General features: G+C 38.4%; 1 long non-coding RNA gene across 1 annotated transcript; it reads left to right on the forward strand.

Annotated features, from left to right (window-relative positions):
* The first annotated feature begins 1426 nt into the window (after window positions 1-1426).
* Window positions 1427-2330, forward strand: LOC131225914 (uncharacterized). Its single transcript, XR_009161612.1, has 3 exons — window positions 1427-1612; window positions 1719-2006; window positions 2086-2330. It is a non-coding gene; the product is annotated as an uncharacterized LOC131225914 (long non-coding RNA).
* The last annotated feature ends 11632 nt before the right edge of the window (window positions 2331-13962 follow it).

The following is a 13962-nucleotide window of genomic DNA, read 5'->3' on the forward strand; positions in this document are numbered from 1 at the left end:
AACAATTTACACATCAATTTGTTAAAGTTGCTGATGTGGGCTTCTAGATCTCCACCCTCTGCCATCTTGAAGGTATAACACTATAGCTTCAAGTGTAAATGATTTTTAGAGGACTTCTTTGTATAAATGTTATCTAACTTTTCCCACAAACTAGCAACAGTTTTCTCCCTCAAAACATTATAAAGAACCTCATCCGTGAGACATAAACGGATAGAGGCTAAAGCATTACTATCAAGGTTTTTCCATTCTTCATCTTTCATGGTAGATTTTCGCTCTTCAAGAGCCTTAATCTCGTCTTGCTTGGTTAATAGGCTAATCATCTTAACCTTTCATAACTCAAAATTATTTTTGTATGAGTATTTGTCAATATCAAACTTGCCGTTTTCCACTATTACCAATTTTGCAGATTCAGATCTGTGCTCCAACGATAGCTTTAATACCACTTTTTGGGATTTGTGTTGCGAAATCACACAAATTTGGATCTAAGATAGCAATCCAAGAGCACCAAGCAATCACAAGAGAACACAAAGATTTAACGTGAAAAACCCTTTCAGAAAAAAACCACGACACGAAGCGACATAAATCCATTATGAAAATAGATATACAAAGAGAGAGGACTTACCCAATTCGAACAACCTTGAATCTCACATTTGCTACACCCTTTAATAACCCTAGAACCCTTTTAAAAACACTTGGAATACCTTTAGGAAGCCTTAAAATACACTAGAATGGCCTTAGGGACTCCTATTTATAGATGGGGAAACCTACTTATGCAGCTCCCTAGAAATCACCTCAAATTTATGTAGTCCGGACACAAACTACGCACTGTCTGCGTAACCCTCGACTAGTCGAAGGAGGGCTTCGATTGGTCGAGCCTGACCCTTGACTGGTCGAGCGTCCCGAAAATCCTAAATACATCGTTGCTGGACTTCGAGTCGAATAGGCTTCAACCATTCAAAGGGACCTTCGGCTAGTCGAGCCAGTCCCTCGATTGGTCGAGTACCTCAGACTAGACAGATTTAAGACATCTGTTTTGACAACATGTCTGTACTCCACCTCTAATGTTTGGTTGAGCAATTCACTCAATCGAACAAACTTTATGTAAGGGACTAGTTGTTGTACATATCTATTTGCAAGGCCCCAACAATCTGAGTAGGGCCCAGCTTTGGTAATATAAGCCGCTCATCCAGTGGGGATGTCCATCTCATGATGGCACCTGGATGAATGGCTTATGTTACCAAAAGCTGGGACTTATGGGTACCATTGCTAGTTCAAAACAAGAAATGCCATTTCTGAGGTCTTTTGGGCTTGGGGAAACCGGATTGTTGTTGTTTCATGAAGATGTGTTTTTTTTTTTTCTTTCAGCTCACATCATCCAGATAATTATTCTATTGGCTGGTATATAATATTCTGGTTTCTACTTGACTGTCGTGGGCATAATATCATTGAGGTGTATTCAATTCAGCAATCAACAAAGTAGTTGCCTTGTGTAGTTAGGTTCAAGTTGTCTGGAAAATCGAACAATATGGTGTTACAGCTACCAACTTAGTTTTAACTGTGACGCAAATGTTGAGGAAGCATGGGGTTGTTGGCAAGTTTGTTGAGTTTTATGGTAATCTCATTTTCATGGAGCTGAATAGATTAGGCCACAGGCTTTCTGTTCCATTTATTCTGACGTAAATCTGTTGTTCTAAATCTTTAGTACTTTCCTCATATAGGTGGGGGCATGGGTGAATTATCATTAGCTGATAGGGCTACTATTGCTAATATGTCTCCTGAATATGGAGCAACCATGGGTTTCTTTCCCGTAGATCATGCCACTCTATAATATCTCAAGCTAACAGGACGAAGTGACAAAACTGTTAAGTATTGTACGTGTGAATGTTTTGATTGGGGAATGGGCGGATTAGAAATTTGGTTGATGAGGAAACCACCCTCTTATGTACCAGGTGGCAATGATAGAAGCCTATCTGATAGCAAACAACATGTTCGTTGACTACAACGAGGTGTACATCTTTCTTAACCATTCACTTTTAATTGAGCATTTGACTTTGAAATGTAATTGATTTCTTTTTGTGGTTCCAGCCTAAAAAAGAGAGTATATTCATCTTATCTAGAGCTGGATCTTGCAGATGTTGAACCCTGCATCTCAGGTCTAAAGCGGTATGTTCGTGTTAGTCTAATCTATGTGTTATATTCACTCGGTTGTTGAATCATTATATTCAAGTTGGAGTTATTGCAGGAAAGGTATTTTATTTGGGTCAGTAGGCTTTTAGATTGAGCTTCTCTTGTTTTTGGTATGACTTCGTAATATGGCTTTAAAGTTGCTAGTATGGAGTTATACATTATGGCAAATTTGTTATTATTTTTTATTGAATAAATTAGTTTCACCAAGTGAATGAGGTGCAACAAACTGCCTCATTGTGTTCCAAATGAATGATTGGATCTCACCCTAAATGCATAGCGCATGAGAGTAGCATTCAAAATCTTGCTCAAGAGAGTATAGCCATTGCACTTCTTTAATTTGGCCAACTGTTTGGACCTCTATATTTCCATTTACTTGATTTAATCCTCTTTGGTGGAGGCCATCCAGTTGTTTCACTAATAATCCATAGCAATTATTAATCTAACAAAGAAGAAATAACTGTTTATTTTGCAATTCCTTACTATTTTATGTGCCTCATAACTAGACTGGATGATTAGGGAGCTAAGGATAGCATGTACTAGTTTCTTTTATTGTTGAATCTGAAATTTTTAGATGAGTTGATCTATCAGGCATGTATTAGCAATGGTAAGAGACGCCATAATTATTATTATTTTAAAAAAAATGCATTCGCTACGGATATGGGCTGTAGCCTTAGATTAAAACCGTAGCCATTGACAACGTAGACATAGCTACGGATCTAGTTACACTTTTAGCTACAAATATTATCCGTAGCTGTATGTACATTTCACTACAGAAAGTATGGTTACATTGGAACCTATGGCTACGGATTAAATCTGTAGCCATATCTTTTTGACCATAGATATAATACTAATGGATACGGTCGTGCTACGAAAGATAAAAGTAGCCATATCTTTAGCTACGGTTTTCATCCATAGTTTATAACCGTCTAAAATCAAAGATGGTCCATAACCATCCTTTAAGTAATACGATGCAACAAAATAGGACGGCCCGTGCGACAATTCAAAACCATCATTTATTAAGATTTGAGACGATTTTCAACTATCCCTTTTTCACTGTTTTGTCATAGTGTCTGTGACCCGCTCTACGTCAATATACTAATTTAATATGCTGCTGCGTTTGGGTTAGCGAACCTCATGATATAACATTGGCACTTTGAACTGATTTTTTTTTTCTTTTTTAAAAAACCCGAATATATGGCTTTTGATTCTTACCAACGAGGGAAATGCAGGTTAGATATTAACGAAATCGGATTGCGTACTGAGTTACTCAGTAAGCTTTTATCGTACTGAGTAACCTCAGTTGGGCCCATTGTGAATGTATGTGATTTATCCACTTTGTCATCCATTTTTACTGCTAATTTTAGGGGTTGACCCCAAAATTGAAGTAAATCCAAAGCTCAAGTGGACCATTACACACAAAACAGTGTAGAATAATGATTTCCACAGTTGAAACCTTCCTAGGGTCCAAAGTAATTTTTATTTGTCATCCAACCCGTTCATAAGATCACAAAGACATGGATGAAGAGAAACCACAAAAATCAGCTTGATCTAAAACTTCTTTGGCCTCCAAAAAATTTTCAATTGTAGAGGTTCAATCAAACTGTTTCCTTTGGTGTGGTCCACTTGAGATTTTAATTTGCTTCATTTTTGGGATTGAGCTTAAAATTATCTGTTAACATGGATTAACGGAGTGGATAAAATAAATAAATAACAGTGGACCCCACACAGTTTACTCAGTGCGCTAAGGGTACTGAGTTACTCAGTACGCAATCCGCTTCCGATATTAACGGACTGGAATCCTCCGCAACACCTGTAGCAGGCAGGCAACACAAACCCTAGCTTTGTACATCCGTGCTGCATTGTACGTGACACGTCCACTCCATCCATCAGGTAAAGCCTTTCAAGTTGACTGTGCATCTCAAAAATAATCTCTATCCAGTACTTAGGTAAGCTACAACATGATGTCAATGTAAATTCACACTTTAAAAACCTTTAAGTCCCCACATTGTGGTCCGCGTACTCTGGATCAGGATGATTTTTGAACTGTCTTTCTATCCTGTTGAGGAGGACCTGATGAACTGGTTCGATGGAATATGCAATTACACAACATAAACCTATGGTCCTTGTGGAGTGGCCCACCTGAGTTGTGGATCCAAATAATTTTGTCCCCAACGTTTGACATTGAAGGATGCACCTCATGGATGGTGTTGATGTGACAAATTAACACAACACAATGGGCCCTACAGAAATTGGACAGCTTACCACATGATCCCACCGGGGCCCAAAAGATTGCAATGATAGAAATGGCCCTAGCCTTCATCAATACCTTCAAAAGGAAGGTAAAATAAACGGGAACGGATTGGCTACTCCCCCTGACAGCAGCCCCATGGCTGGTGGTCGTTGCTCCGTGGGCTCCACCATGATGTATGTGTTTCATCAATTCCGTTCATCCATTTTTATAGATCATTTTAGGGCTTGATACCAAGCATGAGAGGGATATAAATCTCAGGTGGAGCACACCGCATGAAAGCAATTGAGATTGGATATCCACCATTAAAGTCCTCCTAAGGCCTACTGTACTGTTTATTTGACATCCAATCTGTTGATTAGGTCATACAGGCCCAGATGAAGGGGAAAAAACAAAAATCAGCTTGATCCAAAACTTTTATAGTCCCCAAAATGTTTTTAATGGTAGACAGTCATTCAACACTGTTTCCTGCAATGTGGTACCATTGAGATTGGGATATACCTAATTTTCAGTCTCTTACTGTAAAATGATCTGTAAAAATAGATGGACGGCATGGATGAAATACATACATCATGGTAGGGCCCACATAGCACCGACCATCAGCCATTGGAGTAGCCAATCCGTTTCCAAAATAAAGAGAAAATGACCACTGTAGACAAAACCTTTTACCCAGCGGTTTTTATGAAGGAATGCAAACTTAAGTGACACTTAGACTAGCACGTGCGGACAGCGACTTTGAAGACGAAACTACCCCTCCTTTTCACTGCGAAGACGAGCGCTGACGCTCCTCCAACTGAGAGTTCTACGAACGGCTTAAAAGAGATCAAAGTTACATGGCCCACAACTATGTATTTATTATATCCACAACGTTCACCCATATTCCGAGATCATTTCGGAGCATTATCAACAAAATAAAAATCATATCCAAAGATCAACTAGGCCACACCACACAGAGCAGCGGAAAATTGATTTTCATCGTTGAAACTTTTGTAGGGCCCACCATAACATTTATTTTCCATCCAATCTATTCATAAGGTCACAAAGACCTGGATGAAGAGGAAAAACAAATTTCATAATGATCCAAAACTTGTGTGGCCCCTAAAAGGGTTTCAACGGTAGACGTTCAAGTAGAATGGTAATGGCATATGCACAGGGATACGGATATAGCTACGGTTATAATCCGTAGCCATAGTAGTAGTTCAGCGATCAATCGTGGATCCCATAATTCCACCGCAAGTCGCTGTCCCTGTCAGCAATTAATCGTGGAATCCGCGATTCCACCCCCGATCTATGGCTACGGATTATAACCGTAGCTATAACCGTATCCCTATGCACTTTCTTTTTTCTTTTCTTTTCTTTTCTCTCTCTCTTTGTTTTTTTTTTTTTTTTTTTTACATGGAGAATTTTATTCTACCTACATTTTTTTCTAACACATATTTATATAAATATGTAAATATAAGCATATAAAAAAAATTTCTCTCTCTGTTTTTTTTTTTTTTTCATTTCTTTCTTTATTCATATAAAAAGAATATTTTCTAAATCAAAATTAGTTACTTGATGTAACATATATAATTTTAGGGTTGAAAGTTGGGCGGGCTCAACCCGACCAACCTGTGACCGACTCGACATTGGGTTGAGCTTGGTTAGGATGTATTGGGTTTGGTCTTGGGGTTGGGCCATACAAACAGCAACTCGATAAAACTTTAGTTGGGCTTGGGTTGAAGACTCTAGAATTGCCAGGAAATGCATGAAAATGACCATGAAATGCATGAAAATGACCATGAAATGACCGTGAAATGCATGGAAATGATCGTGAAATGAAATGGAATCGCCGGGATTGACCATGAAATGCATGGAAATGACCGTGAAGTGAAAGGAAATGACCGTGAAATGTATGGAAATGATTGTGAAATGAAACGGAATCGCTGGGATTGACCGTGAAATGCATGGAAATGACCGTGAAATGAAACGGAATCGCCGTGATTGCTCGTGAAATGCATGGAAATGACCATGAAGTGAAGGGAATTGACCGTGAAATGCATGGAAATGACCATGAAATGAAATGGAATCACTGGGATTGTGTAAGTGCTATAGTTTATATCCCTGTCTGTTGTCAAATTTGTGATGACAAAATCACTGTTATGTTATATATAACTTGCTTAAGTGAAGCTCTTTCAAGGATCAACATTCATGAACAAGCTAAGCTCACATCAAGCAAAGCTCACAAGTACAAGAATCAATCTTGAATGAAAGAACTGCTCATAAGACAAGACTCAAGCTGCAAGACTTCAAGAAGAGTACAAGGCAGTTGGTAAAGAACTCAAGACCCTTTCAAGATTGAGCTACATCAAGATTTCAAGATTGAACTCATCAAGACTTCAAGGCTCATACTTCAAGGTCACTTGCTTCCAATGTTTCAATGTCCATACTTCATGGTTGAGGTTTGATTGACCATAGGTTGACCTTAGAAGTATGTCATTTCGGATACATAAACCGAATGTTTATTTTACATGTGATTGGTCTGTTCTTCGACTAGTCCTAGGTCTTCTTCGACTAGTCCTAGACTTGCTTCGACCAGTCTAAGAAATTCCTCGATCAGTCGTAAGTTTGTTACAAATTCTGGATAAAATCTGTTAGGCTTCGACTAGTCCAGGAAATTGTTCGACCAGTCGTAGGAACAGTGTCGACTGCATCTTCGACCAGTCGAACATCTTCGACTCGAATTCTAGCGAAGTTTTTCAGGACCTACGACCAGTCGAAGGAGACCTACGACCAATCGTAGGAAAGCTTCGACCAGTCGTAGAATGGTCAGAGCATATCCCGCCGGATTTTTCAAATATCTGTTAGTGCTTCGACTAGTCGAAGAGCACTCTAGACCAGTCGAAGACCCGATCTTCTCACCTACAAATAGTGCACGAATCTCAGAAGAAATTATTGAATTAATTAAAGTATTCAAGCCAATCTTCGTCGAACTTCTGAGAGATAATTCTGTGCTCCATCTAAGCTAAGTGTGCTTATTTAATATTCTCTTTCCTTAGCTTTATTTAATTGATTTTGTTTCTGCTATTCCAATCTGATTTGATAAGAGGAATTGTTATTCCCTTTCTTTGGAATCAAAATCAATTAAGGCAAGCCCTATTTGGTTTATTTAAAATCTATTAGAATTAGAACCATTGTAATCGAGTACTGGACATTGAACTTGGATATTCAATCATCTACTTTGATTTGGTTCTACCGAGCTGCTACAACGAAGGAGATAATCAGGTATTTTACATTTAATTGTAAATCCCTTTCTATTTTAGTTTCTTTCAAGATTTGCCAGAAAAATCTTGTTGTATTGGTTTTCTGAGGAGAGCCAGGAAAACTCAGAAGTGGGGTTTTTTTAATTGTGTAAGCCCACAGACAAAGACACAATTGTAAGGGTTTTGGGTGAACCTGGGAAAACCTATTTTTAGTGAACGCTAATATCCCCTGTGTGAGGATATTAGGAGTGGAGTAGCTTTTTGTGTGGCTGTTGTTTAATAGTTGGTGAACACACAGGCGAACCACTATAAACCCTTGTGTTTAATTGATTTATTCTTCTAATTTTTAATTATTCTTTTGTGGGATGTATGTATGGTGGTGAATGTTGTAATTATTTAATTCAAGCTTTGTGAGAATGTTGTAATAACTTAGAATTTATTTTCTGCTATTCCTTTATCGCTTGATTTTCAATTTCATTTGAAAGTTGTTCCAGCAAGGTTGCCCTGCCATTTTTATGGTGTATGGCTGTCCCTAGAACAATACATTTTTAATTACAAGTTATTTCAATTTAGTTTATATTTATTATTGTATTCCTCTTCGGTTTGAGACTTGATACAACGATCTTTCTAGGAATAAGGATGTCCTACCATAAACTCCGTTTTTGGTGTAAGGTTGTCCTTAGAACAACGTTTGTATCAACCTTTCAAGATCTGAATTTTGAGGTTATTTTAATTTACTGCATTGTGATTTACTTTGGCTATCATATTCATTTTAATTCCACTGTTATAAGATTTAATTTGGCACTGTCCTATTCACCCCCCCTCTAGGACATATAGCTTGGCCTTTTCAGATTGACCGTGAAATGCATGGAAATGACCATGAAGTGAAAGGAAATGACTGTGAAATGCATGGAAATGACCGTGAAATGAAATGGAATCGCCGGGATTGACCGTCAAATGCTTGGAAATGACCGTGAAATGAAACGGAATCGTCGGGATTGCCCGTGAAATGCATGGAAATGACCGTGAAGTGAAGGTGACCGTGAAATGCATGGAAATGACCGTGAAGTGAAGGGAATTGACTGTGAAATGCATGGAAATGACTGTAAATCAAAACGGAATCGCCGGATTGACCATGAAATGCATGGAAATGATCATGAAGTGAAGCGAATTGATCGTGAGTGAGGGAAGCTAGAAATTGAGCGAGGCAACGTACAAATTAAATGAGACAACCTAGGAAATGAGCGAGGAAACCCGGTCGACCCCGCAAATGGCATTCACACCCCAAACATTTGAGATCGTTTTTTGTTCCTCTAATAATTGAAACAAGGAGAAACAAGTTTTTAAAATAAGGCAAAAACCAACTTTGGTGTATGTGAAATCTTTTCGTATTTCAATTTTTGACTCAAGGGCAAGGGCTATTGATAAACATAAACTGGAAATTGAGCGGGCCAAACTGAAAAATGAACGAGACAAACTAGAATTTGAGTTGGCCAAATTGGAAATTGAGCTGGCCAAACTGAAAAATGAGCGAGACAAACTGGAAATTGAGCGGGCCAAACTGGAAATTGAGCAGGATAAATTGGAAATTGAGCGGGACAAATAGGAAATTGAGCGGGCAAACATGGAAATGAGCGGGAAAAACTAGAATTTCAGCGGGCCAAACTGGAAATTGAGCAGACAAACATGGAAATGAGCAGGACAAACTGAAAATTGAGCGAGACAAACTGGAAATTGGGTGGGCCAAACTGGAAATTGAGTGGGACAAACTGGAAAATGAGCGGGCCATCCACCTCTAGAGTCATGAACAGACCTGAACAAGGAGAGAAGGGCTAGCTTTGCCAACTTCAATTGCTCTTGGGAGTAGTTAATAAACTCTAAAAGATTGAAAATCCATTGTCCTTACACAAATGTGCAAGTCCTGAAACATGGCAAATATTAGACTGGTCATAGCATTTTTTTAGGTACGTTAGAATTGTGCTTTGACATAATGAATACCCTGGGAAATAAGCCACTTTCAAAATACCTACCAATATAGCTTCTCCAATTTTACCAATTATAAAGGTAAGTCTTTAGAATTTTAAGAAAGAAAACTATGTGAGATTACTTCAGGATCATTTGAATTGGGGGCATCTAGATGCATTGGATATTTCAATTACCAGGCATTGCAATACCTGGATGGCGTAACTGCTGGCAATTGAACATAAAACAATGAAAAGCTGAAAAGCTGCAAACATAACATAAAACAATGGCTCTTCGATATAAACCCATAAAACTTGTAGTAGAAGACATAGAACATTGTGGGGATGTTCTATGCACAATGAAGCCAAAATGTGAACTATTTAGACCACTTAAAGTGGATCCCACATTTATAGGGCTAGGGTATATCCAAGATTCTTCATCAGTTATGGGGGATGCGCCTAATATAAGTTTCCAACAACCCAGGGTATATTTACCAGATTACTCAATTTTTATGAAAATGTTCCTCAAACGAACATCCTAGCTTATCCTCTTGAGGCTGCATGCCTCTAGAATGCCAAGAATATCACCTGATTGCTGAGAAACCAGTTCTGAATGGTCTCTCAATTTGGTGCTAGATGTCTTAGAGGGACCAAACATCCAACCTTTTCTGATTCAAATCCTTTTGAATGAAAAATCAGAATAATATTGGGATACTCCATTATGAACCAACCCTATTGGTTCATCGATAAATCCGTGATCACTTCTTTGTTAATTATGTAGTGAATTGGTTGTAGCATCACCCGTGGAGGATTATATTATATACATTGACGATCTCCCATGTCCTAATAAGACTCCTCAACTCATTTGCCAGTGTTGTTTCCGCCCTTTTCTTAGGATTATACATCATATGTTGTAGGAAAAATTTCAATCCTTCTATGAATAAATTCCATCCTTATTGGGAGTATTTGAAATTTTATTAGGGTGAGAAGTTGGGGTTCTCCATCTTTGAATTGGTTGTGTGAATAATACTAGAATACCTTGTTTACTTTTAGTACTTGTATGTAATGGTTATGGGTTATCTACAAATGTGATGTGAAGAGTTGATCCAAATTACTTGTCTTCCTTTTTTAGCAACTAGCCAAGGAAAACGTACCTAAATAAGACTTTAATTTCACTACTAAACTATGGAGGTGTCCCAAAAGAATACTTTATGGATCTTCTGAGGAATGCTTTGAATGATGCTCAATTTCCAGTTTGTCCCACTCAATTTTCCAATTTCCAGTTTGGCTCGCTCAATTTCTAGTTTGTCCTGCTCAATTTCTAGTTTGGCCCACTGAAATTCTAGTTTAGCCCACTCAATTTCCAGTTTGTCCTACTCAATTTCTAGTTTGTCCAGCTCAATTTCTAGTTTGGCCCGCTCAATTTCTACTTTCCGAAATTCCTCCATGCTACAAGTTCTCCAGATGCAAATAACTGAAAAATCATGAAAACATGTCCCTCATAATGTTGTTCTGTTTTCTCTGCCACCCCACCGAATCCGTTTTCCATGCAACCCGAGACCTCAACCTGAGCCCAACCCAAGTTTTATCAGGTTGGTGTTTGTATGGCCCAACCGCAAGACCAACTCCCATAACATCCTGTCCAAGCCCAACCTAATCTCGGGTCGATCACATTTTGGTTGGGTTGAACCCGCCCAACCTTCAACCATAAAATCATATATGATACGTCAAGTAACTAATTTGGGTTTGAGAAATTTAGGACTGTGGACCCCACCTTTTATCCAGCTGTGTTTTATGAAAGAAAACAAACTTTGTTTTGCAACTTAGACCTCCACGTGCGAATTACGAATTTTAGGACGAAAATACCCCTTCTTTCATGGAAACGGATTGGGTACTCCCCCTGCCACCAGCCAATGGTGGATGGTCGGTGGTCTGTGGGCCCCACCATGATGTATTCTTTCATCCATGCCGTCCATATATTTTTCCACATCATTTTATGATATGAGACCAAAAATAAGGTATATCCAAATCTCAAGTGTACCACATTACAGGAAAAAGTGTTGAATGAGTGTCGACCATTAAAAACTTTTTGGGGGCCCACTGTGATGTCTGTGAGAAATCCTCCCCATCTAAGTTCATTCATAGGGTCACAAAGACCTGGGTGAAGAAGAAGAAAAAAATTTCATAATGATCCAAAACTTCGATAACCCCTAAAAGGGTTTCAATGGTAGACGTTCAATTCCATAATGCCTTTTACAGTGTGGTCTACTTGATAGTTAGATCTATCTTATTTTTTGTCCCAAGCCTTAATATGAGGTCGCCAAATATATGGACGGTTTGGATATAACACAGACCTCATGATGGGACCCACAAAAGGCAGTGGGGATTACAATAGCAAAAAAAAAAAAAAAAAAAAAAACTGGGAACCTGTAGCTACAGTTTTCTATAGCTACGGATTACAACCGTAGCTATAGACGTAGCTCCGCGATCAATCGCAGCTCCCGCGATTCCACCGCAAGTCGCTGTCCCAATCGGCGATCAATCGTGGATCCCGCGATTCCACCCCCGATCTATGGCTACGGATTATAACCGTAACTATAATCATATCTGTATCCTTTATTTCGTTCTCTCTGTTTTTTTTTTACATGGAGAATTTTATTCTACTTACATTTTTCTCTAATGCATATTTATATAAATATGTATATATATGCATATAAATTTTTTTTATCTCTTTTTTTTCATTTCTTTCTTTATTCATCTAACTACTTGATAGTTAGATCTATCTTATTTTTTGTCCCAAGCCTTAATATGAGGTCGCCAAATCTATGGACGGTTTGGATATAACACAGACCTCATGATGGGACCCACAAAAGGCGGTGGGGATTACAATAGCAAAAAAAAAAAAAAAAAACTGGGAACCAGTAGCTACAGTTTTCTATAGCTACGGATTACAACCGTAGCTATAGACGTAGCTCCGCGATCAATCGCAGCTCCCGCGATTCCACCGCAAGTCGCTGTCCCAATCGGCGATCAATCGTGGATCCCGCGATTCCACCCCCGATCTATGGCTACGGATTATAACCGTAACTATAATCATATCTGTATCCTTTATTTCGTTCTCTCTATTTTTTTTTACATGGAGAATTTTATTCTACTTACATTTTTCTCTAATGCATATTTATATAAATATGTATATATATGCATATAAATTTTTTTTATCTCTTTTTTTTCATTTCTTTCTTTATTCATCTAACTACTTGATAGTTAGATCTATCTTATTTTTTGTCCCAAGCCTTAATATGAGGTCGCCAAATCTATGGACGGTTTGGATATAACACAGACCTCATGATGGGACCTACAAAAGGCGGTGGGGATTACAATAGCAAAAAAAAAAAAAAAAACTGGGAACCTGTAGCTACAGTTTTCTATAGCTACGGATTACAACCGTAGCTATAGACGTAGCTCCGCGATCAATCGCAGCTCCCGCGATTCCACCGCAAGTCGCTGTCCCAATCGGCGATCAATCGTGGATCCCGCGATTCCACCCCCGATCTATGGCTCCGGATTATAACCGTAACTATAATCATATCTGTATCCTTTATTTCGTTCTCTCTTTTTTTTTTTTACATGGAGAATTTTATTCTACTTACATTTTTCTCTAATGCATATTTATATAAATATGTATATATATATGCATATAAAATTTTTTTATCTCTTTTTTTCATTTCTTTCTTTATTCATATAACAAGAATATCTTCTAAACCAAAATTAGTTACTTGACATACCGTATATGATTTTAGGGCTAGAAGTTGGGTGGGCTCAACCCGACCAACCTGTGGCCAACCCAACATTGGGTTGGGCTTGGGCAGGATGTATCGAGTTTGGTCTTGGGGTTGGGCCATACAAACACTAACCTGATAAAACTTGGGTTGAGCTTGGATTGAGGTCTTGGGTTGCCTGAACCAACACGAACCCGATTAATATATAAGTTTCTTATAAATTAATTATAATTGAGTGCAGATCATCTATGTTGAAGGCAAAAGAAATTCCAATGCCTCCCCTCAAGCTAACAAGATATGCTAGATTTCCCTCTCCCAAATAAATTGATTGATACAAAATACGACTTGTAATGGAGTAGTCCTATACTTTAGTTTGTTTGTTTAGAAAAAAATGCATGGAAATGATGGTGAAGTGAAGGGAATTGACCGTGAAATGAAACGGAATCACTGGAATAGACCGTGAAATGCATGGAAATGACCGTGAAGTGAAGGGAAATGACAGTGAAGTGCATGGAAATGACCGTGAATCAACACGGAATTGCTGG

This window comes from Magnolia sinica, chromosome 14 (genome assembly GCF_029962835.1).
Source record: "Magnolia sinica isolate HGM2019 chromosome 14, MsV1, whole genome shotgun sequence".
Lineage (NCBI taxonomy): Eukaryota > Viridiplantae > Streptophyta > Magnoliopsida > Magnoliales > Magnoliaceae > Magnolia > Magnolia sinica.